Below are 27,217 nucleotides of genomic sequence, written 5' to 3' on the forward strand. Positions count from 1 at the left end.
AGGTGGAAATTCTTGTTAGTAATAACAGACCATCTTACCCATTGGGTGGAAGCTGTTCCCAGTGTCAGAGCCACAGCCAATGTAGAACGTAAAACCCTCTTAGAACAAATTATTCCCAGGTATGGAATGATTACTAAGATAGACACACTTTACATAAAAAGTTTTACAGCAACTAACTCAAGCCTTAAGAATAAAATGAGAACTACATAGCCCATGGCACCCAGAGAGTTCAGGACGGGTAGAGAGGATGAAACAAACTTTAAAGAGAACCTTAACAACTGAATTAATAATTGAAACTCAAATGTCATGGGTAAAATGCCAACCTCTGGCTTTATTGAGAGTTCAGACACAACCAGGTCAGACGTGAGAGTGTCACCTTATGAAATGATGGTTGGTGTTGAAGATGAAAGTTTGGTAAGAAAGTTTTGCAGATATGTGGGCTTGGCCAAGAGATCTCTGAGTGTGGAGCCTGAGGATGGGACAGAAATGGAAGCAGGTTTTGATGTAGAGTGGAAGATGTTTGCTGAAACATTGATCACTGAATGGATGAGAGGACAAAGGTTGGAGATGAGCTGGAAGGAGATTTTTGTGCTTAGGACAGAGGTATGTGACTGCAAACAAGGACATGTTTTTCACCGGGTGGGTGGGTCCCAGGAAGAGCAGAAGTAAATAGAAAACATGTTTTTGCCAGGAAGAGAGCTATGGCAGGCAGACAAGGAATGTTGATGTGGCAGGAAGAAGAGAGGTCTGAGAGTGTTCCATTGTGAGCTTGAATTGTAGCTTGCTTGCTCTTGTGATTGGATGGTGGTGACTCTAGGGTTCTATAAGATATGTACAGTACGGTGGTGGTAGTACCTAAGATAGGCTATAGGCAAATGTAAAGGTGTTGTGTATGGTGCTTGTTGGTTGTTATGTCTTGGGATACTCAGCAAAGAAAGGTGTACAATGCTCTCTTGAACAGAAAGCGGCTTCAGTTATGCCTACAAGCTGTGGCTGACAGCTGTGGGGCTGGCTCTGGATACCCACTCCCTGAAATGCTTTTGTGACTTTTCCTATGCAATAAACAGCTTTCAAGAGAGCTGCCTGAAGTCCAGACATCCTTCCTGAACCCTTTTCCTATAGTTTGGGTTACCCTTTTTGAACACCCAACATGAAACTGCTACCTATGAATTAGGGGAATGAGTGTTAAAGAATATGTCAACACAATTGCAAGGACCCTTGAAGATTTGCAGTTCAAGGGGATAATCCCTCAAACCACTCCTTTAGACTTTAAAATCCGTAACATCCATCCAGGGGAGTGGGTGTTAGTAAAAACATGGAAGGATCAATCTTTAGCTGCACAAGGGAAAGGTCCTTTTCAGGTGCTACTGACAACTGAGGCAGCGATCCAGGCCAAGGAGCGAGGGTGGATCCACGGCAGCAGAATCAAAGGACCCGTGCAGGAACCTAAGGAGTGGACTAGAACATCTAAGCCTGGGGATACCAAGGTAACTCTTAAGAGGGAACTGGGGGTTAATGCGCTGGGAAAATCCAAATGATTCAAGAGATACACCAAGAATCACACCTGACTGGGAAATAAGGCCAAGCTTATAGCAGTGGTTTCAAGTGTTGCCTGGACAAGTCCTGAGACACGTCCGATACCCTCCTTGGGGAGGAATCCTTCCACTCCAAACAGGAGGATCAGGACTATTTTGGGCTGAGGGTTCTCATATTCTGCCCTTAGCCTGTGATTTATTCAAAAAGGAGGAGGAATTGCTACCTCCAACAGTGCCATACCACATACCCTGTCTAATTCATCCCATTACTGGACATGCTAGCTGGGTTAAATGTAAATGTCTAGACTGATAAAATATTGCTATTGTAGTTCACAGAAACGACACTCTCACTGCACGAAGTGTCGAACGCCAAATCTATTCCCCAATCCAGGCAGAGCAAAGAACAGCTGAAACAGTAACCCTGCTTTGTGGATGGGAATTACTAGTGCCTGTTGAATGGGAGATACCTGAGGAACGGTGGGAAGCTACAATTAAGAAGTGTCAAAGCAATTTGCCTGGAAATCAGCGAAAAGGAAGTGACGAGGAAATAGAGGGCAAGGCCCGATGACCACTGTAGCTGCCACCAAGAAGATCACATACCCCTGCTGAGGGCAGCAGCCCCATAGGCACGGGGGGTGGAGGTATCGGCCATATGGGACCTCTGTTATTCCTTTATCTGTCACTCCTCTTTTGTCTCTGCCCTCTGGGGATACCGACACAGCCACGCCATGGGTGTTACCGAAAGCTGTACATGGAAAACACCCAGGTTCCTTTTTCATTGCACGTACCCATGTCAACAGTCTCTGTTACAACCCATCCAAAGTAGAAAACTGTATGCAAAATGGGAAAAAGCACTGGACTGTAGAAAACCTAGGAATGAGTGGGGGCAGGTTGGGAAGTAAATGTCCAAAAGGGGAGAGGTGGGTTTGTTTCGCATCTATTGTTGGGAATAAAGTCTGAAGCTTAGTAAAAGAACAACTAGTAAATAAAGAGGCAAAGCCAGCACAACAATCTAACTCTGTATCGACCCCAGTTCAAGACATGTAGTTGAAACTCAAACAACAATTAAAAAAATGAAATCTCAAAATTGAGAAAAAAAATCTGTTTGTGGAATTAGGGGAAAGGATAGGTAAGGAGCCGAATGTAACCAACTGCTGGGTCTGTGGAGGGCCTCTGATGACAGAGGAATGGCCACGGAAAGGCAGGAGCTTGAGTCCAATAGAACTCCGTAAGTGTTTTTCACACCTCCGCGGCCGGACCTCCAGCTCCAGGACACGGACAGGATCGCGGCCGCCTCTCCCACATCCCTCAACCAGATCCAGCCTGGAACACTCACCCGGCACGAGCACAGCGCCAGCCTCTTCCACGGGGTGTCCCTCAACGGAGATTTTTCACCCACAACCGGAGACTCTTTCCTTTGACCCTCCTAAAGGCCACCAAAGACACCGCGTGGCCCCCGGGACCCCCCCGGCCCAAGTCCCGACCCCAAAAAGCGCTCCCGGTTCCCGCGGCTCCTCTGCCCGGACCGAGGCCCCCTCACAGCCCCTGGGACGTCATCGCCGCGCCGCCGCCTGCCCTTGGTCGCTTCTGGCCCCGCGCCTGCGCACTGCGCGCCCGGAGCAGCGCTGCTCCCGCCGCTCCCGGTGCTCCCCGTGCCCGCGGTGTTCCCGCTGCTCCCGCCGCTCCCGATGCTCCCCGTGCCCGCGGTGTTCCCGCTGCTCCCGCCGCTCCCGGTGCTCCCCGTGCCCGCGGTGTTCCCGCTGCTCCCGCCGCTCCCGGTGCTCCCCGTGCCCGCGGTGTTCCCGCTGCTCCCGCCGCTCCCCGTGCCCGCGCTGTTCCCGCTGCTCCCGGTGCTCCCCGTGCCCGCGGTGTTCCCGCTGCTCCCGCCGCTCCCCGTGCCCGCGCTGTTCCCGCTGCTCCCGCCGCTCCCGCTGCTCCCCGTGCCCGCGGTGTTCCCGCTGCTCCCGCTGCTCCCCGTGCCCGTGCTGTTCCCGCTGCTCCCCGTGCCCGCGCTGTTCCCGCTGCTCCCGCCGCTCCCCGTGCCCGCGGTGTTCCCGCTGCTCCCGGTGCTCCCCGTGCCCGCGGTGTTCCCGCTGCTCCCGCTGCTCCCGCCGCTCCCCGTGCCCGCGCTGTTCCCGCTGCTCCCGCCGCTCCCGCTGCTCCCCGTGCCCGCGGTGTTCCCGCTGCTCCCGCTGCTCCCCGTGTCCGTGGTGTTCCCGCTGCTCCCGCCGCTCCCGCTGCTCCCCGTGCCCGCGGTGTTCCCGCCGCTCCCGCTGCTCCCCGTGCCCGCGGTGTTCCCGCCGCTCCCGCCGCTCCCGGTGCTCCCCGTGCCCGCGGTGTTCCCGCTGCTCCCGGTGCTCCCCGTGCCCGCGGTGTTCCCGCTGCTCCCGCCGCTCCCGGTGCTCCCCGTGCCCGCGGTGTTCCCGCTGCTCCCGCCGCTTCCGCTCGGGCAGCGCAGCCCCTCCGTGTCTGAGGCGGCGCGGCAGCTCCTGCAGAGCTTCTTCCTTCTGCTGGCCGCGCTCATTCCCGGCTTGGAAAAATCCTTTCCCGGAGCCAGCGACCTCCTGCCCGGCCCGATCCCTGCTGCTTTTCCCGGAGACGGGAACGGAAATTGTCCATTTTTGCCGTTCACTGCTGGTTCACTGGTTTTTACTGAAAAAACCCCTTTTTCAGTGAGTCCCCAGGTGCTGCAGCGCTGGTTGTGTCCAATCCCACAGCCCAGAGCAGAGCAGTGGGACAGAGCTGAGACAGGAACGCCCCGGAACATCCCAGGGCTGATTTAGTCTGGATTTTTTCCTCCTTCTGGAGGAGTTTCTGGGGGTATCAAGGGTCCCCTTCATACTAAACTGCCTCCCTGCTCCATTATTTGATCCAGTTCATTTGGGATCACTCAGAAAATCCTGTTCCCCTCATGTCACCTGGCACCATTTGTTATCCTTGGTTCCATCTCTAGAGCAAACAGAAACTTCGAATTTAATTTAAATGAGATTCTATAACATTCAAGCATCACTTTTTACCACCTGCTCTTCCCTTTTCATCTTCCTCACTTTTTTCTTTCCCTTTCTCTCTTCCACCTCTTTCTTTCCCTTTCCCTTTCCCTTTCCCTTTCCCTTTCCCTTTCCTTTCTCTTTCTCTTTTCCATCTCTTTTTTTCCCTGATTCCTGAATTTTTTTTGCCCCAGAATCTACAGCCCAAGCCACGTGCACACACTGCAGATGTGAAGTGTATTTTTACTGCCAGCAAGCACCTGGGAATAAAAAAACCTCAGCCCCAAAGCTTGATGTCTAAACAGCAACACAGAAGTTCTAAACCAGCTGTCGAGAGAAACAAAACACAGCAAAAACAAAGCAGAAAGGGAGCAAAAACTTGTCATGCTGGCCGTGTTTCCGTGGGTGACAGGTTCTGCTGTGCTGGGAATGCAGCACCAAACACAAAAATCCTACTGCAACTCCTGGATCCCACAGCGGGAAGGACATGGAGATTCCCAGTGGGAATCAGGGATGCAGGACTCGGCTGTGCTGCCATCACTCCCTCAGGAATAGCCAGGTTTAGCTCATTCTGTCTGCCCAGAGAGGGGGGATCTGCTCCTGGATCCCCTGGAATGTTCCAGGCCAGGCTGGACATTGGGGCTGGGAGCAGCCCGGGACAGTGGGAGGTGTCCCTGCCCGTGGCAGGGGTGGCACTGGATGAGCTTTAAGGTCCTTCCAAGCCCAAATCGTTCTGTGAGTCTTAGAACCCTGAAATTCTCATGACAGAGGTGGAACTGCAAGAGCTTAAGGTCCCTTCCCAAAGAAACCCCATTGCACGACTCTGCAGCTTCTGGAGCCCTGGGTCCATGGAAATGCAGTTTCAGAGGAGCTCCGAGGAGATGGGTGTTTTGGGGAGAGCAGAGTGGCTGGAACAGAGGAACAGGAACAGTCTCCTCGAGCAAGCCCTTGTGTCTCAGGGAGCGGGATCGGCTCGCTCCTAACGCACCTGGTGACTCCCAGAGCGGGGGATGGAAATGCAGCCCTGGTCCGAAAGAAACCCTGCCCGGGAAGGCGGGCTGGGATTGTGAGCTGGCTGCGGGAGCTCGCTGTTAAAGGCGATCTTTTGGCTGTAAAGGTGCGCCTTTGTCTCTGTGCGAAGCACCCGGCCGTAGCGCCCTTTGTGCTGCTGTCTCCTGATTTCCTTAAGCTTTTATTAAACGGTCCCTTTTCTTCAACTTTCCTTCAAATTCTACCGAGTGAAGCTCGTTTTGGCAGCTGCGCGTGCGCGGATCCTTGTGCGTGCGCAGATGGCCGGGGGTGCGAGGGTCAGTGCGCATGCGCGGGCGGGGACGCATCACCGCCGATCCCTCCGCGGGCAGGACCGCATCACAAATAGTCCCTCCTGGCGGATCACTCTGCCTGCGCATGCGCATAGCCGCTGATCCCTCCACGGGCAGGGCCGCATCACCGCCGATCCCTCTGTTGTGAACGGGATTGTGATGTTGGCTTTTTGCATGTTCCATCATTGTTAGGAATGGATTGTGATGTTGGTTTTTTCATGGTCCTTAATGTGAGAAAAGCTTTGCCTGGTCCCAGTGCTCCCGGTATGGCCTCAGTGCCCTCCCAGTGCTCCCACTATGGCCCCAGTGCCCTCCCAGAGCTCCCAGTATGGCCCCAGTACTGCCCCAGTGCTCACAGTATGGCTCCGGTGCCCTCGCAGCACTCCCAGTATGGCCTCAGTGCCCTCCCAGTTCTCCCAGTATGGCCCCAGTGCCCTCCCAGTGCTCCCAGTATGGCTCCGGTGCTCCCCAGGGCTCCCAGTGCCCTCCTGGTGCTCCCACTATGGCCCCAGTGCCCTCCCAGAGCTCCCAGTATGGCCCCAGTGCCCTCCCAATGCTCCCAGTAAGGCCCCAGTGCTCCCAGTAAGGCCTCAGTGCCCTCCCAGTGCTCCCAGTATGGCCCCACTGCCCTCCCAGTGGATTAGGGATTTTTAAGTGCAGTAGGATTTTTGTGTTTGGTGCTGCATTCCCAGCACAGCAGAACCTGTCACCCATGGAAACATGGCCAGCGTGACAAGTTTTTGCTCCCTTTCTGCTTTGTTTTTGCTGTGTTTTGTTTCTCTCGACAGCTGGTTTAGAACTTCTGTGTTGCTGTTTAGACATCAAGCTTTGGGGCTGAGGTTTTTTTATTCCCAGGTGCTTGCTGGCAGTAAAAATACACTTCACATCTGCAGTGTGTGCACGTGGCTTGGGCTGTGGATTCACAATTCTGGGGCAAAAAGAAGTCCCTTCACACCTGTGCTGCTGGTGGTGTCCCCTGTGAGAAGTTTGGTGGCTCGTTTGTGGCTCTCTCAGTTGTTCCCTTTCACAGAGCCCGGCATTTCTCCCCTTTTCAGTTTCATCCTGCAGAGCTTCGTTCCTGCTGCTGCAGCGTGTTCTGAACCCTCCGCTCGCAGCCTGGGGGTGCCTTTTGTGCTGCTCCCCCGTGGGGCTGCCTTGAGAGTGGAATCAAGGTTGGAAAAGACCTCGGTGATCACTGAGTGCAACCAGCACCACCACGGCCACCGCTGACCACGTCCGCCCATGCCACAGCCACAGGTGTTGGAGCACTCCCAGGGGTGGGTACTCCAAACCTCCCTGGGCAGCTGTGCCAAGGCCTGAGCGCCCTTTCCATGGAGGAATTTCCCCAATATCCACCCTGAGCCTCCCCTGGCCCAGCCTGAGGCCGTTCCCTCTCCTCCTGTCCCTGTTCCCTGCCAGCAGAGCCCGACCCCCCCGGCTGCCCCCTCCTGTCAGGGACTTGTGCAGAGCCACAAGGTCCCCCCTTGAGCCTCCTTTGCTCCAGCCTGAGCCCCTTTCCCAGCTCCCTCAGGAACTCTCCAGCCCCTTCCCAGCTCCCTCAGGAACTCTCCAGCCCCTTCCCAGCTCCGTTCCCTTCCCTGGACTCGCTCCAGCCCCTCCGTGTCCCTCTTGTCCCAGAGCTGCCCCCAGCACTGGAGGTGCCCCAGCAGTGCCAGCACAGGGACGGGCACTGCCCCGGCCCTGCTGTCACCCCAAGGTGGCACAGCCCAGGTGCCCTTGGCTTTGCCCACCTGGGCACACCCAGCTCGTGTCCAGCTGCTGTCCCCAGCACCCCCAGGGCCTTTCCCAGTTTTCCAGCCCCTCTTCCCCCAGCCTGGAGTGTTCCACGGTGGCCCAGGTGCAGGAGGCGGCACCATCTCACTCCATGGTGGGATTTTTACATTCCTTTCATTTTGCCACTCCGAACGCTTATGCAGCTGCATCTGGGCTGGAAAAGTCACTTTTTTACTGGTGTAGCTACTCAGGAGATCTCTGATAACTCTGTTACCCAAGAACAGGGAAGGATGTGTGATGTCCAAGGCCCTGTGCCAGCAAATCCCAGTTTTTGTGGTGTTTGTTCTCCCCCAGCACAGTTTGATGAGATTTGTCCAAAACAGCTTTCCTGGGGAAGCCCTTGGTCGTGTGGTAATTAAGGGAGAAGTGGAAACAATGCTGAGCATGCGCGGTGTTGTGGGAAGGGAAGCGCAGGAGCAGTGCTGTGCCTGGGTACGTCATGTGGCGTTGAAGGGCGGGGCGGAGCCGGGCAGCGCTGCGCATGCGCACTGGCTTTACCCGCCCGGTGCTGTTGCTCCGTGGGTACCGTCCGGCGCTGCCCGGGAGCGGCTTGGAAGCAGCGGGTTCGGTTCCCGGCTGCGGCAGCGGCGGGCGAGGGTTGTGGTGACAATGGAGGAGGGCGGCTGTTGCTGTGGCTGCAGCGAGGTGGAAAGTGAGCGGAGAACGGCGACGCAGCGTGTGCCGGGAAAAGACCCGAGGGGGGGCGGCCCCGGAGCAGAGCCGGGCGGGAGCGGGCGGCGGGGACTGCGCGGGGCGAAGGCAGTCCCGGCGCGGGCGCGGAGCCGGGGAGGAGCTGCGGGGCTGGGGCCGGGGCTTGCGGGCGGCACGGCGGGACCTCCCTGCAGAGCCTTTCCTGGGAAACAAAACCTGGAGTTTGTCCCACCTCGGCCCCGTGGCAAGGGGCAGCGCAACCGAGGGGAGCAGCGCCTGAGCAGGGGCGGCAGCGTGCGGGCGCAGGGAAGACGCGGCTGGTGCTGGAGCGAGAACGTGCAGGTTTCTTACATTTAAATGAACGTGGAAAGCAGGGAGAGAGGTGGTATAAAAGCACCGGGTGCTCGGGCAGGTGAGACAGGACTCAGGGGAGGGAGTCGCTTTCCTGAGCTCCTGAAGTTCCACTTGACTCTCTCAGGAGCACTCGTGAGAAGTTTCCCATTTGGAGTTGGGCTCCAAAAGGAAGGAACTTGAAACCGCTTCTTCTGATAAATCCGTAAGTATGGGAGGCCCTATGAAGCCCACGGGTGTAAGCAGCCAATAACTCCCACGAGTATTTTAACTACTAAAAATAGCAACTTTTATTTCTTCTGCACACAAACGACTTGGCTGTCCTGTTCAGGGTTCACTGAGGCTGTGAATTGCAATCCAGGGCATCTTCAGGCTCCTGGTGCTCGGGACTGTGGCGTTTGGTGTGCAGAAAACATCCCAGGCTGTCCAGCTTGGGTGTGGATGTGCATTTCCACAGTTCCTCAGAGTGGGAAAAGGCCAAGAGGGTGATGGGAAGGCCTTTCTTCTAGGCCTGGGCATCCTCAAGACACCTCAAGGATGTTTTTTAAATGTTTGTTGTCTTTTGTTTCCCAGCCCAGGGCTGAGCTGGAGAACGGGTGGAGGCAGTGGCAAGCGGGAGTCCCATGTTTACATCTGCCCTTGGATTCCACTTTCTTCCAGTGGGTCTGTGCTGCCCGAAGTACAAAGGAAGGAGGTGTTGGAGTACCTGTTTGTTCACCTGTTGAGCTTGGAAGAGATGCTGAGTGTGAAATTCCAGGGGTGCCGGCTCCTTGTGAGCTGTTGGTTGCTCAGGAGATTGGGTCGGGGAAAGGGGGGGAGAGTCCGAGCACAGCACAGTGGTAGGAGCTGGGTTTGCATCTCAATCTAAGGCATCTCAAAGCCTGATAAGCTGGAAAGAAGACTTTGCTGTGTTAATGCACAATTACATTTTTGTGCAATTTTTTGAAATTAGGGCTGGGATCAATCTGGGGAGGTTATCTGGCCCAATTCCCTGTGCCCTGCTTTGCCATGAGGAATGGATGCCTGACCTCTTTGCAGAGAGCTGCTGCTGCTAAAGATTTCTCAGTTTCTATAGTGAATTTATAGTACTTTGCTGCTATAAAGAAATCTCCTCTTGCTGCCATTTCCCCCTGTTACATTTAAGATCAGCTCCAGCTGAGTTAGAATTTAATCCCAACCTTTTCCCCTTTTTTTTTTTTTTCCCCAAGAGGCCTCAGCTATCTTGCTATTTCTTTCCTCTCTCACCCTCCAGGTCCTGTTTTTCAGACCTCATTCTTTCCTTATAAAACCCTTGATAACCCATTCCCCACTTAAGGCTTTGTTGTATCCTTGTTTTGCTACCTTCTGGGTGCTGTGGATGAAGGTCTGGCTTTGAGGAGCACACCCTGCTCCCTTTGCTCAAGGGATTGCAGTTATTCCAATCTTCTGCTGCTGAGGGCTTCCTTAGGCTCTTGCTGAAATGAAAAATATCCAGGAAGCTTTTCCTTTTTTGAGATTAGACTGGTTTCTGCAGGTCCTTGAGATGTGACCATGATGGTTAAAAACCCACAGTGCAAATGAAGGTTTCTCCCGTCTTCCCCCCTTCCCCCTACCTGCTCCATGCACAGTTCATTACTTTGTAATCACAACTGCTAAGGAAACCTTTCTAATCTTGTCAATTGGCAATGCAACTGCTTTTAAATTCTGGTTTAAAATAGGTTTTGAAGTCAGGCTCTGCCCTTGCTATTGATTTGAATTCTTGACTGAGTAAATTATTGGTGCTTAACAAGCCCTTTGTTGCTTTAAAGCCTTTCTCCAAGGGTCAAAGAATAACACTGACAGGGAGTGAAGGAGCGCTGCCCAGTAGTTGCTTAGAAATGGAGTGTGTTAAACCTGGTTTCTTTAAAAGCAGTTTTGAGTAAGTGAAATTCAGGCACTTGAATTACTTTGGGAAATGCTTTGATCAGTGCAGGGCCTTCCCCTCAAGAAATGCATGAGCCAAGCCCAGCAAGGTAGAGGAAAAGACAAGTTCAGCTTAGAGAGCTGCACAGGTGAAATCCCATGGATGTGCCTGGAGCATGGCCCTCCCCAGCAGCTTTTCTTACAGTTAAATTCTTAAAAAAGCTAAAAGCTGATGCTCAGTACTTTGGGATCTGGCTCAAAACTGTGGAGAGGATAAACTCCCTCACTGGAACTCAGTCAGTGGAGTGCCCACAAGCCAGCAGCCAGATTGCTTCTTGTTCAGCTTCAATTCAACGTTGGCTTTTTGTTGTTGTTTTGGTTGGTTGGCTGGTTTTAAAGTATTCTTAGAGATGCTACAAGTGGAAGAAGAGAACAGAAATAGAGTGGAGCACCACTGGCACAGTAACTGATATGTTACTGTTCCTCTTTTTCTTTTAAAAATTTATGTAGATAACATGAACTTTTAAACTCTGTGATTTGGGAGAAACACTCTTTTTTCTCCCTCTCTTTGGAAGAGATATGCAAGTCCTGAGCCGTTGGGCCAACGCTTGCTGCATTTTGTTTACGTTTTTACAATCAAACAAGGGGCTGATAAGATTGACAAGGAAGATACAACTCAGGAGCTCACTAGGCAGCAGCCTCCAAACTCTTTGGGTGATGCAGTAGAGTATGAAGACTGTTTTCCAGTGCGAGATTAATCCATAATAACATGCTCACTGACATAAAAGTCACTTCTTATAAGCCACTTCTTATTCCCTGAAGTGCAGGAGCTGAGGTGTTTGACAAAGCCTTGGCAGAATGATGAAGTATATCCCTGTCAGATTTCTCCTTCTCGTGCTAGCAAGAGCAATCCATCTTCTTTAAGGGTTTTGTTCCTTTGGGATTGTGTGTAGTTTAGAGGGAGAACAGTACCCAGAAGCATTAATTATTTAATCTGCACTGCTTTTTTCCTCGACGTGTGAGGTCTGAGTATTGTGCTGGGAAGTGGGGCCAATAAAATTTCTGGGAGTCAGACTTGGAGCTTGAAAGTTTTAGAATTAACACTGGAGACTCAGCTCCCTCTATGGTCAGAAGAGGGGGAGACACCTTCCTTCAGGGTGTCTCTCCAGGGAATGCTTTTGCAAAGTTTTCTCTCGTAACGGCTGAAGTCTTGCCTCTCCCTGAAATTGCGGTGTAGATCCCACTGGAGGCAGTAAATCTCTCAAATGTATGAGCTTGGGCCTACACACCTGCTAAGGTGTGACTAGAGGTGTGAGAGCTTTTGCAAATGAATTTGGAATAATGAGAATCGTAGAACCACTGAGGTTGGAAAAGCCCTCTAAGGTCATCGAGTCCAACGTGTGCCCAATCCCTACCTTGTCACCCAGCCCAGAGCACTGAGTGCCGCGTGTTCCTCGGACACCTCCAGGAACGGGGACTCCAAACCTCCCTGGGCAGCCCCTGCCAAGGCCTGACCACCCTTTCCAGGAAGAAAGTCCTCTTGATGTCCAACCCTGGTGCGGCTTGAGGCCATTTCCTCTTGTCCTGTTCCTGGTTGCCTGGGAGAAGCAGCCAATCCTCACCTGGCTACACCCTCCTGTCAGGGAGTTGTAGAGAGCAAGGTCTTCTCTGGGCCTGTTCTTCTTAGGACTGGTATGGAATCACTATTTTGCATTAAAGGACAAGAAGCAGATGTTTTGAAAAAATACTTTGAAATGTTTTTGCATTGCCCTGGAAATCTGCCAAGAAATGGAGTTGCTTACCAGGTTAGGTGTTCTTGCCTGCAACTTCCCAGGGGCTGCTGGAGGTGGGATGAGGCTATTGTAGAGGAATTACAAGTACGTGGTTTCTCACTCAGGAGACTCTGGGTTTGCTGTAGTTATGGGACTGGTTTTCCGGACTAGAGGAACCCCTTAAAGGACTGCAGAGGGAGGTGGAGATGGGATTTGGGGTTTGCATCCCCACCTCCTGAGCACACATGGGGTTAGATGCCCCTTGGCAGAGCTGTAAGGTGTAATGTGGGCAGCAGCTCCTCCTCTCTTTGGGGGCCTAAATTGAAACGCTCAGGAGCCAAATCACCTCTGAGCTGCTCTGTTGTGAGCAGGAGAGGAAGGGACGCCTCCAAAGGCCACATATAAAGCTCACTCATAGTCAGAAAAATCCTACTGCTGAACCTGGAACCCCCCCAAGGATGCCTGGGACCCCCCGGGCCCCTCTGTGATCCTTGACAATGCACCCCCCCATCATCAGACCATGCAGTGTCCCCCAGAAAACAAGGGCTAGAAACTACCCAATGTAGTTAGACTTCCAACCACATTGATGGGAGCGACAGGAAATAAAAAACAAATGAGAAGTCTCTGAACTTCCAAGTAAATGTCTGGGATATTCAGTTGATGAGTTTTTCTTCAGACCCCTCAGTTTTGGTTGAGTCTCTGATTCATTCTTTGGTGGAGGTCTGCCACATTTACCTTTGGCTTTCTGGAGGGTGCTGAAGCACTGGTGAGAGAGGACTGTTCCCAGCAGACTCTACTGGTGAGCCATTTTCTGGGACCTCCAAGGGGCTCCAAGATGAGAGGCAGAAAGGTGCACTCAAGTCTTCTGTTGCAGTGCTTGTAGAGGCTGGGAGAGTTGGGCGATGTTCAACCTGGAGAAGAAAAGGCTCCAGGGAGACCTTAAAGCACCTTTCAGTGCCTAAAGAGGCTCCAGGAGAACTGGAGAGGGGCTTTGGAAAAGGAGGGGAGTTACAGGACAAGGGGGAATGGCTTTACAACAACAGTAGGTTGAGATGGCCATGTTAGGGAGAAATTTTTCCCTGTGGGGATGGTGAGGTCCTGGCACAGGGTGCCCAGAGAAGCTGTGGCTGCCCCTGCATCCCTGGCAGTGTTCCAGGCCAGGCTAGATGGGGCTTGGAGCAACCTGGGGTAGTGGAAGGTGTCCCTTTCCCTGGCAGGGGGGTGGAAGAAGATGGTGTTTTAAGGTCCTTTCCAACCCAACCATTCTGTTATTCTACATCAGCCCTTACTCACCACTTAGCTGAATTTTCACAGCCTTTATTGCATTGTCTCCATGTATTCATTCCTTAAACATGGGGTTTTCTTTGCCCACATGCAGCAATATCACCTTCAATTCCTTTCTTTGACCTTTATGTACCAGAGGTCCCCAACCACCTCCCCAGACCCATTCCTGAGATGCCTCCTCACAATTGCTTTTTCCATGACCTTCATGATGAAAGATCCCTGCCTTTCTTCCCCAAGAAATCATGCCTCCCGAAAAATAAACCCTCCCTTTTCTTTGGGTCAGGTTCACAGATTCTGTTTTCTCCTAGAGATCAGTATCCAAATGTCTGGGTGATTACTGCGGCTTCATGAGTCTGCAGCTGGAGGTCACCCCTAGGCTTTTTTATAAGTAAATCATAAAATGTTACCATTTATATAGCGTCAACCGGGTGGTAAGTGCAACATAAGGCAAATTCACTGTGGCAGCCAGCTTCCAATCTGTTTTCTTCCTGCTGGTTTTGTAACCAGCTAAATGGAGCACTCTGTGCAACTGCCCAACTCCTCTAGGAAGGGAGAATTAAACCTCTTTCAGTCAGTAGGGTCTTGCTGTTGATTTCCAGTCCATACAAGATTCATCCCTTGTGTCTCATCTCCCATGGTAATGGGCTGGGAGAACCTTTGCAATTTCATTTTTCCCCCTTCAACCCTTCCTGAATTGTCTATTGGATAATTGCTGTCTGCATCCTGCTGCAGCTGTGAGGATGTGTCGGGGATGGGAATGAGGGTTGGAAACAGCTTGAGACAGGGAAAGTATTTCTATTTCTGGCAAATCTGTCAAGAAATGAAGGCTGCAGGCAGCTTCTTGCCTCCAGCACTGTATGGGAATGTCCAAACGCCCTGAGCCCAGAAAGGCATTGGAGTAGCCCTGGAGAGTCAGGGTTCAGAAGAGCATTTTGCTCCTGCTGCGTCACAAATGTCAGGGCAAATAGAGACTCCAATTAGGCAGAGCCTCAGCTAGCCAAGTAGACACTTCCAAGGAGTTTTTCCTAGTGAGTAAGTTATTTCCACTGCTGTGACAGTCTCTTGTGAGAGATAACAGCAGCAGATTGGTTATTTTAACTGCTTAATTTAGTCTGTGTAAATATTATCAGAAAGTGACCTTTAGCATCTACCAGCATGAGATTAAGTCCCTTGCTGCCCAAAAACCTGGTTTCCAGAGCCTCTGAACAATTTACCTTATATTTAACTCATCCAGGAGGTGTTTCCCTCTACAAGAGCAAGCTGGAAACTTCGAAATAACTCACAATGAAACGTGATTTAATGTAGAGGTGGTTGTGCTTCTCCTCCAGGATGGGCTTACACCAAGAAAGGATGAAACCAAAGCACAGTGGAAGCCCCCCTTTCATGACTTTATAGCACTTTCCAGTGCCTAAAGGTGCTCCAAGAGAGCTGGAGAGGGGCTTTGGACAAGGACGTGGAGCGACAGGACGACGGGAAAGGGCTTCACACCAACAGTAGGTGTGATATTAGGGAGAAATTCCTCCCTGTGAGGGTGGGCAGGCCCTGGCACAGGTTGCCCAGAGCAGCTGTGGCTGCCCCTGGATCCCTGGCAGTGTCCAAGGCCAGGCTGGACGGGACTTGGAGCAACCTGGTCTAGTGGAAATTGTCTCTGCCTATGGCAGGGGTTGGAACTGGGTGATCTTTAAGGTCCCTTCCAACTCAAATCATTCTGTGATTCTATAATTCAATTTACTGAGGCAGATCAAAGAGTTGAGCTTCCCTGAGACTGAAGATTTAAGTAAAGCACAGCTTGAAAAAAATTCTAAAGGGCTCACAAGTGTTCTAAAGGTATCAAACCAAAATATTTTAATGTTTTAAGTTTGAGTGAGGCCTTTTCATTTTAGAAGGGCTTCTTACTTCAGTCTCTTATGTACTGGAAAAGAAAACAGTCAAAATAGAAACAGAACATTTTGATTGACTAGACTTTTTGAGGGATTTTCAGTAGTTCTCTCCAGCAGAGGTTGTAATGTTTTCTCTGACTCAGAACAAGGACCTGCTTTGGAATTGTGGCATATTTTCATGATGAAATTGTGCCCTCCCTGTAACCCACCAGTGATTAGAGATGATTAGAGATGATTTACATACTGGGCTTGAGTGAAACATGGTGAGGAACAACATGCAGTCATTTAAGGCAGGAAATAGGATATTTTATCTCATCTCTCTGTGACCAGTGACAGGACCTGAGAAAATGACTAAAGCTGTGTCAGGGCAGATTTAGGTGGGTATCAGGAAAAGGTTCTTCATCCAAAGGGTGGTCAGGGTGGTCAGGCATTGAACAGGCTCCCCTAGGAATGGTCACAGCCCCAAGGCTGCCAGAGCTCCAGGAGCATTTGGACAACGCTCTTGGGCACAAGGTGGGAGTGTTGGGGTGTCCTGTGCAGAGCCAGGGATCGGACTCAATGATCCTGATGGATTCCTTCCAGCTCAGGACATTCTGTGCTTCTATGATTGATTTTATCTAATCAAGACAATAATAGGCTGGAACATTTGGCTTCTCATTGTACTAGTTTGAAAGCAAACCAGTGAGAGACTCGAAATCAGAACTACAATTTAATAGGAAAATTAAAAATAAATACAGTAGTACAGAAACACTGACAGAGTCAGAATACAACCTGACACCCTGTTGGGCAGGGTGGCGGTAGCAGTCCGATTAAATGGTGGCTGCAGTCCTCCTGAAGTGGTGGATGTGGTTCTGTTGAAGTGGTGATCCTGTAGAAGAGTCTGGTGTTCCTCTGAAGGTCCAGTGGTGGTTATCTAGCTCTTGTCCTCTGGGAATCCAGTAGGTAAGGGCTTCCTGTGGTGTTTCAAACCTCAGATTATATCCACGTAGGAATGCTTAGTTTGTCTCCTTGGGCAGAGCATCTCACAATGGGATGATGTAATTTTATGAGTCACGCAGTGAGGCTGGATGGCCCATAAACAGAAGATTTCTCTACAGAGGGAGTTATCAGGGATGTGTCATGGAAGAGACAAAGAACACGGCCCCACCTGGTTTTACCAGATGGTGACAGACTACATAGTTTTGGTTACTGTTACAGTGGGGATTACTGTAACATGCGTATCAAACAACGAGGCCCGTGGAAAAGAAATATCTGTGGACCGATTCTTGCTAGATGTTTCAGAGATGTTTATTTCCCCAGCCCATGGCTGGGGCTCTGCCCAGGAACTGTTCAATCACGGGACCCGAGGGTCCTTGCCCGGGCAGGGAACACAAAACAACCAACGGGGAACGAGGCTGACCAGGGGCAGAGGAACCCCGTGTCTCCCCCCAGGGCCCCTCTCCCAGGACCCCACGGCAGGGGGAGGGACCCTGACAGGGTTACATCTTACTTTGTAACCTAAGACACTCATCTCCCGCTTTCAGAAACAATGCGGAGATCTGTCAACACTGTCAAGGCCTAGAGTCATCATAGAATCAAGGAATGGCTTGGGTTAGAACAGACCTTAAAGATCATCTCATTCCACCCCCTGCCATAGGCAGGGACACCTTCCACTAGACCAGGTTTCTCCAAGCCCCATCCAGCCTGGCCTTGGGCACTTTCAGGGATGGGGCAGCCACAGCTGCTCTGGGCACCCTGTGCCAGGGCCTGCCCACCCTCACAGGGAAGAATTTCTTCCCAATATTCAATCTAACCCTGCCCTCTCTCGGTTTAAACAGTTTTAAACTCAAAGTTTAAACTGAGCCCTCAGCTTCAGGCAGAAGCAATGCAGCCCACAAGGTTCCCTAACAAAATGCTGAAGCAATGGACCTGTACAAGCTTGGGGGATACCGTTCAAAAAATTTGGTGTCCCAGATTTGGTTCATGCAGCAATGAATTTTCTCCCCTCTTTGTTCCACTCGCATACTCCTCGGGATCTTGGGCATGATGTGGTCCTCATGTATTTTCTTCCTGTAAGAATGAGCAAGAAAGAAAAACAATTCAACAGCCCTGATTTTTTTTCTTTTGAACAACCTTGATGCTACCTGCATTGCAGTTCTGCAAATTAATATTGTGGATGCTTGTGTACACACAGTGTTGGTATCATTACAATCTGCACATGAAAACCAATTCAGTGCAGCAGGAGGGAGGCTCAGGGGGGAAACACAGCCAGAAATCGATTGGCTCAAGTCTATGTATCAAAACCACTGGAGAGAATCCCATCCATGAGATAGAAACCACAAAACACCTTTGCCTCCCTCCCTCCTCAAGCATTTGATGTGTGAATATAAAAGACAGGAAGGTCACGAGAAAGGCCGCTGGCACCTCTGTGTTGCTGTTAATGGGGAAAAGAAGCAGAGAAAGCAGCAATGGGAGAAGAAAACAGGGATATCAAAGTGTTGGGGTTTGACGCACAGTTAGGTGCCAAGCACACGAAATCTAATTATTTGCATAAGGGGAAATAAGGGTTATTGAGGAAAACAGAAAAGACTGCAAGGCAAGACAGGCCCACACTTAAGCAGTTACAATATAAAGAAAGTTTATTAGTTACAGAATGAGAAGTGAAAGAGGTAATAAGAAATTAAAGCAAACTTTCAAACATCTTTCTCTCCCAGCGCCTCCCTCCTTCCCACTGACCCGCACTAGGGATAACAAGGCATGGGATTTGGTCATTATTGCAGTTCTTAAAAGTCTCTGCAATATTTAAGGAAAAAGAGTTTCTTCTGCTTTAATGTGGTTTCCAAACTGTCACCAGCAAAAGTCTGCCTGGAAAAAAACCAGTCTGCTGAGGTGGAAAAACATCTCTCCCATGAAATCTCACAGTCTTTTCACACTGCAGTCATGGGCCATAATAACATAGGGTTTCAGTCTTTTAAGGATGAGTTATTCTAGCCTAGAAACAAAAGCTCTCTTCTTCAAAATCTCTAGAAGGCTTTCACTGCTTCTATATGGCCTGGCATAGGCATTCTCTTATCTTCACAGGGTGCGCGTGGATTTTCCGTCCGCCCATGTACAGATGAATTACAGAGAAAAACAGTTTATGATATTACAGTTTTTACCACGGCTTGCAAGAAGCATTTTCAAGCTCTGCGCTGGAAGAGCCTCCGCCCTCTTTCCCCCGCTGCCATTTACAGCTTTGTCTCATGTGATCCCATCCTTCCCTTTCTCTCTGACCTTGGAGTCGTCACGTCAAGGAGCTGATCTTGCTTAGGCTTTACATTGGAGAAAGCCTCGCTTCCTTTATGCTGCTGGCTGCATGGTGTCTTCTTCGGTTCGGCACGAGCTGTGCTGGCTGCAGCGAGGCTCCGCCGGCTCCGCGCAGCGCCGCGGCAGCTTCAGCTCTTACTCGGCAGCTTCAGCTCTAAACTCGGCAGCTTCAGCTTTAAACTCGGCAGCTTCAGCTCTTACCCGGCAGCTTCAGCTCTAAACTCGGCAGCTTCAGCTCTTACCCGGCAGCTTCAGCTCTAAACTCGGCAGCTTCAGCTCTTACCCGGCAGCTTCAGCTCTTACCCAGCAGCTTCAGCTCTAAACTCGGCAGCTTCAGCTCTACTCGGCCCCGCCGTTCCCCTCAGCTGGGCCTTTCGGGCCGCGCGGCTCCTCACGGCCCCGCCGTGGCTTCCCGGGTCGCGGCGGGGCCCGTGCGCAGCGCCGGGGGCCGAGGGGGGCCCGGGCCCGGGTCCGCGCCGGGATGCGGCCCGGAGGCCTCCCCCCGTCCACCCCTCCGCGGGAAGCAGGAACAAAAGGGAGAATTTCCCACACCGGCGCGTCCTTTAAATATGCAAATCCCACGAAGCGACATTGGATTAACAGCTTGTCTATCAACTGTGTTTCAACCTACTACACAAAGGAACTTTGCAGAGAATCGCAGAATCACATAATTTTTTATGTTGGAAAAGCCCTCTGAGATCACTAAGTTCAACTGCTACCCCAGCGTTGCCAAAGCCACCGCTAACCCATGTCTCCAAGTGCCACATCCACACAGCTTTTAAATCCCTTCAGGGATGGGGACTTTGCCACTGCCCTGGACAGTTGTGCCAGGGCTGGACAGCCCTTTCCGTGAAGAAATATTCCCTAATACCCAACCTGAACCTTTTCTGGGAGCAACTTGAGGCTGTTTCTTCCAGAGTGGATAATAGAGAACCTTGTTGGCATTCTTAATAGCGAAGGATTGCGGTTCACACTTGCAGGGACAAATACCTATGGATGCGAGTAGGCACGTTCATCACTCCTGCTCCAGCTTTGTGCCTCCTGCTCACCAGAAAACGGTCTTTCCAAAATGTGGGGTGCCACAAAGAATCCACAGACCTGAGGAATGTGAAGTACAGGAGGGCAGGGAAGGAAAAAGCTGAAGAACAGTATGTGAGCATTTTTCCAACCTCCTCTTCTTGATCACCCAAAAAAGTGATGCCATGAAGATTTTTTGCCTTTTCTTTTATACCCCTGTTATACCTTTTTACAACTCCTGTATTCTTAGTGCTTTTTGCCTACGTTCTTGGCCTTGTTTGTTCAGCTAGAAGACTAAACGTTTTAGAAGCTTGGTAGCCAGGGATCAGTGTGCCCCAGACCCCAAGGTCCTCTCCAGAACACATTCTGTAAACCAAGATAGAACCATCCAGGAGAAGGTTCCTTGGGGAGGGGGGCTCACTCGAGCCTCTCATTGGGGGATCTTTGATAGATATGCTAATTAGTAAGAGCTATAATGATATACCAGATCTTTTGGGGGTGTGCATTGTGGGGTGCATTTCGGTGCATTCAACCTGGACGTGTGCACCTAAGGTTCCTTAAAATAAATACCAAGGTAAAATCCCTTTTCCCTTCTAACTGTGTTTGACTCTTGATTTTAAGACCAGGAAAAGGCATCAAAAGAACAGCTGGGTTCAAATCTACCTGTGGAATTTGCCTTCAGAGCTGGTTACAGCCAATGTGAATTAAAATTCTGTTACTTTGATGGGCACAACGTTCAGCAGGGGCACCAAAAAGACATGAGAATCTTTAAGCCTCTTGCCTCTTCTTCAGCACTACCAGGAGGATTTCAGCCATGGACATGACTGCTTGGATTAGGTTTAATGTGGAGGAGAGTCCTTGGATGGCACAAATAACATTCACATCAACGAAGACTGGGAAAGGAATGATCTGAGGAGTTACAGGTGGAAAAGAATGAGTGCTGAAAGTTTTGGTTGTGTGAGATGAGAAAGAAATATCAGATAACAAAGAAACAAAGAAACATAAGAAAGAAATATCAGATAAACAAAGAAGCAAAAAGCTGACGAGCTGGGTGCTATATTTGGGTGCAAACCACAGCAAAAATCCCCGTCTGTCCATCAGATACTTTCTAGGTGAGAAAAAAGACTGAGATGGAATCTGAATCAAGTAATTGCATGTTTTATCTCCTGTTTTCATTCTTGTTAGTTAAAAAAAAAAGGACCAAAAAGCAATAATAAGCCCCTTTGTCTTATCCTGCAAAGTACTTTGTCTTCCCAAATCCCTGAAAATAAAATTCCTTTTTCTCCTACAGTTCTCTACCAGCTATTTTGTCTCCTGTGCAAGAGGGGGCTGGGAATACAATAACATACAGATGCACCTGATCAGTGCCTAAGTTGAGGACACAGAGCTTTCTCTGGAGTAGGCTGCTTGGTGCAGCTGGAGCAATTACCACTTCACCAGTCTCTAAGACAGTAAAATTCATCTGGGACATGAAAAAAGGAGATGGAAAAAAAGAGATTCATGTCTTCAATTCAGCAAAGTGATGGCTCTTAATTAGCACAGAAAAAAGGTTTCTTGAGATTTCAGCTTTATCTTCCATACCTCTCCAATGCTGAGTGAGCAGAACACAGAATTTCAATACATATTTTTTGTCCACCTGGGTTGTGTCCCTCTTGGATACTTGGGACTGGGGTGTTTTTTTACCCAGGTAGCTAAGCCAAAATGTCTCAGGTTTGGTTGTATTTTATAAGAAGATGTCTCATATCCATGACAGCTTGCGCTTCTTCCCACTGCATTGCTATGTTAGGACCATGGTTGCATCAGGATCACAGGTGCTACACTAAGAGGTATTGATGATATGACATCAGCACCTGGCTCAAGGTTGAAGTCAGCAGCCCGTAAATCAGATTTAATGAAGGTCTCATGATCCCACGGCAAGAGAGTGGAATTGGGGTGCAAAGTCAAGCAGACAGGAATGAAACCATCTTTGGCATCATCCCTTGTGCATCCTGCTTGGACATAGAGAAGGCTCCAGGGAAACCTTTGAGCACCTTCCAGTGCCTAATTGTACTCCAAGAGAGATGGAGAGGGACTTTGGACAAAGGCCTGGAGTGACAGGACAAAGGGATTTGGCTTCCCACTGCCAGAGGGCAGGGTTAGATGTGGTGTTGGGAAGAAATTCTTCCCTGTGAGGGTGGTGAGGCCCTGGTGCAGGTTGCCCAGAAACTGGAAGTGTTGCCCATCCCTGGAAGTGTTCCAGGCCAGGTTGGATGGGGCTTGAAGCAGCCTGGTCTAGTGGAAAGTCCCGTGGCAGGGGGGTTGGAATGAGATGGACTTTATTGTCCCTTCCAACCCAAACCGTTCTGAGATTCTCTGATTGAACAAGGACATTACTGGTGGAACAGGCCTTTTTGCAAGATCTCTGTGCATTTTCTACTGGTTTCAAGTGGATATGGGGAGCTGTGTCTGGTGAGAAAAACCTCCTGCCTTCTTGCAGCCCTTGATGTCTGCAGGCTGTCTGGTTGCTTCAGTATGGCGCCAAGGCTTACCCCAGAGTCCAGCCAAGATGCTAATTCCTAAAACAGGCACCAGCCTGGCTGTATAAAGGCAGCACAGATGCAGCTCCCTCCCTTTCCCTCCCTGGGGAAATTTGGCAGCCTGTGTGGGATGCTAACAGCAGGATCTGTCACTGACTCACTGCTTATATCTCTTAAAAGCCAATAAAGCTGCTACACAGAGAGAAAGCCACCCCACGCACTTTCAGTGCCACATGGCTCCTTGGCCACATCCAGGTGGTGCATCCCTGCTGCCAGGCTTGGGACCAGAGATGCAAGGAGGCCATGGGAACCTCATCCTGTCCTCCTGTCCCCTCTCCATCCCTCCCCCTCCTTGGGCCAGGAGAGCTTCTATCATGGCCACCATCCTCCAGCATCCTCCTCATGTCCCAGCTGATGGGCATTCAGCTTACATTAGAGGTTTTCAAAAGAGGAAAATCAGGAAATTATCAAAAAACCCGCCATGAAAATAAGCAAAGAAAAATCTTTTACCCTTCCTATACCAGCACAGTTAATACTAAGGAAATTTACAGATCTGGACAAAAAAGAGGGAGGTTTAAAGAAAGACTGAGGAGGAATAACCTCAGTTTTAATGAAAAGCCTTCAGAGATGCTTCAGAAACAGACTAGTTAATCAAACTAATTAAATGACTGCAAGATGCACTGGTAGCATGGCTCAGTGAAATGAACAGAAAGAGAAGAGACTAGAAATTCTCTGTTCTCTTTCTAGAAATATGATGAATTTTGTTTCCCCTGCAGGTCCAGCCAGGCAGGTTTTAGCTGCTGAGAAATCCTTGTTGTTTACAGACACAGGAGCCTATCTTTATTTACCCAGGAATTCCTATAATACACAAACTCTTCAGGCAAACCTTTCTTTAGGATTTAAGCGGTATTTTTAATGGGCGTTTGAATGAGAGCTAAAACCCTATTTTTGCCTTCTCTTGTGGAAACAAGCAGGGCAGTATATAATAAATTAGTTAATTTTCCTTCACAAAGAGGACACTTACTATTTACTGTCCCTGTTAATATCTTGCACTGCCTGGTAATGAAATACTTAATGCCAAGGTCTTTATGCTACCCGCCAACTTGCCAAGACCACAAGGGTGTGAATGAGGGTATTAATTACAGAAGGAGAAAGAAAAGGCTTGGGGAGGTCAGAGAAGAGCCTCTGGTGGAGCCCAGGAGTAGCAACAACAAAACATTTGTGATGAACATGCTATTTCCATGGAAAAGAGGCAGTGCAGTGCAACAGGGAACAGCTTCATAGCCTGGCTTAAGTGGCAAGTGCTTCCCTTACTAGGCTGGGAGGATCTGCTGAGAATCACTGAATCATGGAATGATTTGGATTGAAAGGGACCTCAAAGACCACCTAATTCTGCCTTCTGCCATGGGCAAGGACACCTTCTACTAGACCAGGTTTCTCCAAGCCCCATCCAACCTGGCCTGGAACACTTCCAGGGATGGAGCAGCCACAGCTGCTCTGGGCAACCTGTGCCAGGGGCCTCCCCACCCTCACAGGGAAGAATTTCTTCCCAACATTCAATCTAACCACCCCCTCTGTCAGTGGGAAGCCATTCCCCCTTGTCCTGGCAATCCATGCCCTTGTCCAAAGTCTTTCTCCAGCTCTCTTGGAGCCTCTTTAGGCACTGGAAGGTGCTCCAACGTCTCCCCAAAGTCTTCTCCAGGCTGAACCACCTGAGCTCTCTCAGCCTTTCCTCATAGGAGAGGTGTTCCATGCCCGAGACCTGGGGAGACCGTCTGTCCCTGAGGGATGTGGGGTAGGTACCTCCACAATCGGCTCCATGGTACCAGTTAATGCTCAGCAGCAATTCGGCCACTTTATTTTCTCGCAACCCCTCTGCATGGTAGTGTGTGGCTCCGAGGCATTTTTTTCCTGGCTCTGAAGTTGGAGTAGCCAAGAACAGGATGACCTCTCTGATCTCTGAACGACCAAGGCAGGTCTTGCTCTGCCTCTCAGCCCTTAGAGCATCAACATGGACAAGATTGTGCTTAAACAGGTGTAGGTACAAAACTTAAGGATTGCCTTTCCTATAGGTTTCTGCCCATTGAAGGAATGATATTAATATTTTCTGTTAATCTAATTAATCTGGTTTTACCCTCAATCAGCTGAGTTCCTGAGTCACTTGTAACTCAGCAAAGGATGTCATGCCTGTCACAACAAAATGAACCAGACCCAATCATCCTCACTGAGGTTTCAACCTCCCATCATTAAGAGAATCCATGGTCTTTACCTCTTCCACTGTCAAGGGATTAAGGGAAAAAAAAATCTTCCCTCTGTGTTCTATCTAGTTTCATAAATTATTAATATAATCTCTGCCTTCCCTGAGCTGAGCAGGCTCAATTTAAAGCAGTTATTGTTGTCTGTGGGCCAGATCTGCTACAGATAAAAAGATGGTTCCTGTTCACTTTATTCACAGATTTTGAGGCTGAAAGGGATCATTGTATTTGTCTAATTGGACCCCCAGAATAAGTCAAGACATGGGATTTAATTTGCATTTAAAATGTGGAGGTTTCAGAATGGAAGATCCTACAAATGGCCACACTGGATCAACCTAAAACTTCCTTTAGTTCCTAGGTGATAGCAGAGTGGTCCTTCTCTGGACACCCTCCAACATGCAGCTCTCACTGGCTCGGCAGATGCCAGGGATGAACTGCAAACTCCTTTGTTTAACAGAGTAGGTCAGTTGCTTTCCGAAGCCATAGAAAGTGTTGGCTTCCGCGTCAATCTACAGAAACGAGTCTCTCTCTGGTTAAACTCTGTACTGGTTTGGAACCAGACAACCTAAAATCTCACTTGATGACCCCAAACTGGTGCACCACAACAGTGTGGATGATCATTCACCTCCTCCACTTACCTCTTCTCAGGAACACAGTCCTTAGAAAAAACCCCACCGCTCATGAGCTTGATCTTGGAAAATTCGTCACACCTGTGTTAAAACAAAACTACAGACTATCGAGTATAGAATATATATATTCAGGGATTGGAACTAGATGGACTTTAAGGTCTTCTTCAAACCAAACCATTCTGTGATTTTATAGCTGGTAGTCAGAAGACAGGTTCTTCCTCTCAACTGCAGACCTGGATTTATGAATCCTCCCACAGCCCAAATGCTGGAGGGCCATCCTGCCTGAATGCTGATGTGGTCTCCTCCTCAGCCTGTGGCCAATCCTGCTCTGCTGTCACTGCACATCCGCAGCCTTCTAAATTTCTGTCCCATTGGTGGTGAAAGGGGTCCCTGGTGCACCTTGTGTGTGGCAGCTGTAATCCCCATCCCCACTGACTCCAGAATGTCCCTTCCACAGCCCCTTTAGGCCAGGGGACCTCTTCACCCCTCAGCTGTGATCAAGCTGGACAAAATGTGGCAGTAGGAACTGAGGGTCAGGATGGAAACTGCTCCCATCTCCATAAATGGTGCTCAGCTTGGTCTTCTCAAGGTTTCTCTAAACTGAAGAACCAAAGAACCCAAAGGTTCTTTCCTCAGCAGGTGCTCAGGCAGGGAAACAGGCTCCCCAGGGAAGTGGTCATGGCACCAAGCCTGACAGAGCTCCACCAAGCCCTTGGTCTTCACACCCCTTCCTGCTTCTGATTAATTTTAATTTCATTATTTTTCTCCTAAAAAGAAAAGGATGGCAGATCCCATTTCCCTGGCCAGCCATGCTCTGCACCTGCTTTTCCTGAAGGCAATCCTACAGAAGTTTCCCAAACCACCAGTGCCCAACCAAAACCCATCTGCAGGTCCCCTGTATAGGAGTGCCATTGCAGCATCACCAGCTAAGTCACTTACACCAGACGTATTCTGGTCAAATTAATTTATTCACACCAGTATCCTGCTCTCCACTTTACAACTAGGATCATATTTTTGAAGGAAATGCCTCTAAACATGATAAATTACAAAAAAAAAAAAAAAAAAAAGGAAAGTGTTGTAGGTTTGCTCATTGGTCACTTCTATTTCTGTCCCCACCTTCTATTTCAACCCAGTATTTTCCCTTCCCATTCCTCCATCCTTCTCTTCTAGGAAAGCTTTTATTGTCTGTTTTTGGCTGATCACCAGGTTTATGGCTGCGAGTGGAATCATATGGAAGAAGCCCACCACCCTGTTGCAGGAACCCTGAGGGATTCCCAGACAGACGTTCCACCTTCTCAGTGCCAAAGTGTACTAGTTTGAAAGCAAACCAGCAGGAGATTCCAAGTCAGAACTACAATTTAATAGGAAAATTAAAATAAAGGCAATAGTACAGAAACACTGGCTTAAACTGACAAAGTCAGAATATAACCTGACACCCTGTTGGGCATTAAATGGTGGCTACAGTGCCGTTGGAGTGATGGATGTGGTTCTGCCAAAGCAGCGATCCTGTAGGAAGGTCTGGTCTATCTCTGGAGGTCCAGTGGTTATTTAGCTTTTGTCCTCTAGGAATCCAGTAGGTAGTGCCCATAGTGTTCCAAACCTCTGATTATAGACAGGCAGGAATGTTTGGTTCCTCCCCCTGGGCAGAGCATCTCACAATGGGATGATGTAATTTTATGAGTCATGCTGGGAGCCCTTGATGGCTCATTAGCAGAGATAGCCTCTCCAGAGGGTGTTATGAGGGATGAGTCACGGAGGAGATAAAGAACACTGCCCCACCTATATTAACACCTTATGAAGATGGTGGTAGAATACATACTTTTGGTTACATCTCACACTGTAACCTAAGACACAAAGGATCTGCAGGTCTCTAGCAAAGGAGAGTCCTGAAATGCTGCATTTTGGGCTTTATTTTCAGGAAATCCCTTAGGTACACAGCTAATTTTAAGGATATGCTTAACTCCTTCCCCTGAGCAGGTTTTCTTTTCCTGGCCAGAACCGAGGCAAACACTGTCTTTTATTTCCAGGGTATTCATCTGGAATTTTTCGCGAGCCTTG

The 27,217-nt window shown here is 49.8% G+C and overlaps 3 long non-coding RNA genes across 6 annotated transcripts; 2 read left to right on the forward strand and 1 right to left on the reverse strand.

The window, feature by feature from the left end:
• The first annotated feature begins 94 nt into the window (after positions 1-94).
• LOC125326701 lies at positions 95-2,041 on the forward strand. The gene is made up of 2 exons (XR_007203949.1): positions 95-1,487; positions 1,865-2,041. It is a non-coding gene; the product is annotated as an uncharacterized LOC125326701 (long non-coding RNA).
• A 6,065-nt stretch (positions 2,042-8,106) lies between these two features.
• Positions 8,107-20,150, forward strand: LOC125326074. Of its 4 annotated transcripts, none has more exons than XR_007203677.1 (4): positions 8,107-8,845; positions 9,214-9,479; positions 14,906-15,070; positions 18,518-20,150. It is a non-coding gene; the product is annotated as an uncharacterized LOC125326074 (long non-coding RNA). The 4 variants fall into 4 exon arrangements; XR_007203678.1 differs by having other exon boundaries at positions 8,108-8,845; positions 8,972-9,479; positions 14,906-15,074; XR_007203676.1 differs by having other exon boundaries at positions 8,108-8,845; positions 8,972-9,479.
• On the reverse strand, positions 17,285-18,518 carry LOC125326073. Its single transcript, XR_007203675.1, has 2 exons — positions 18,173-18,518; positions 17,285-17,506 (listed from the first exon to the last, which is right to left on the reverse strand). It is a non-coding gene; the product is annotated as an uncharacterized LOC125326073 (long non-coding RNA).
• Positions 20,151-27,217: the final 7,067 nt, after the last annotated feature.

This window comes from Corvus hawaiiensis, chromosome 5 (assembly GCF_020740725.1).
Source record: "Corvus hawaiiensis isolate bCorHaw1 chromosome 5, bCorHaw1.pri.cur, whole genome shotgun sequence".
NCBI lineage: Eukaryota > Metazoa > Chordata > Aves > Passeriformes > Corvidae > Corvus > Corvus hawaiiensis.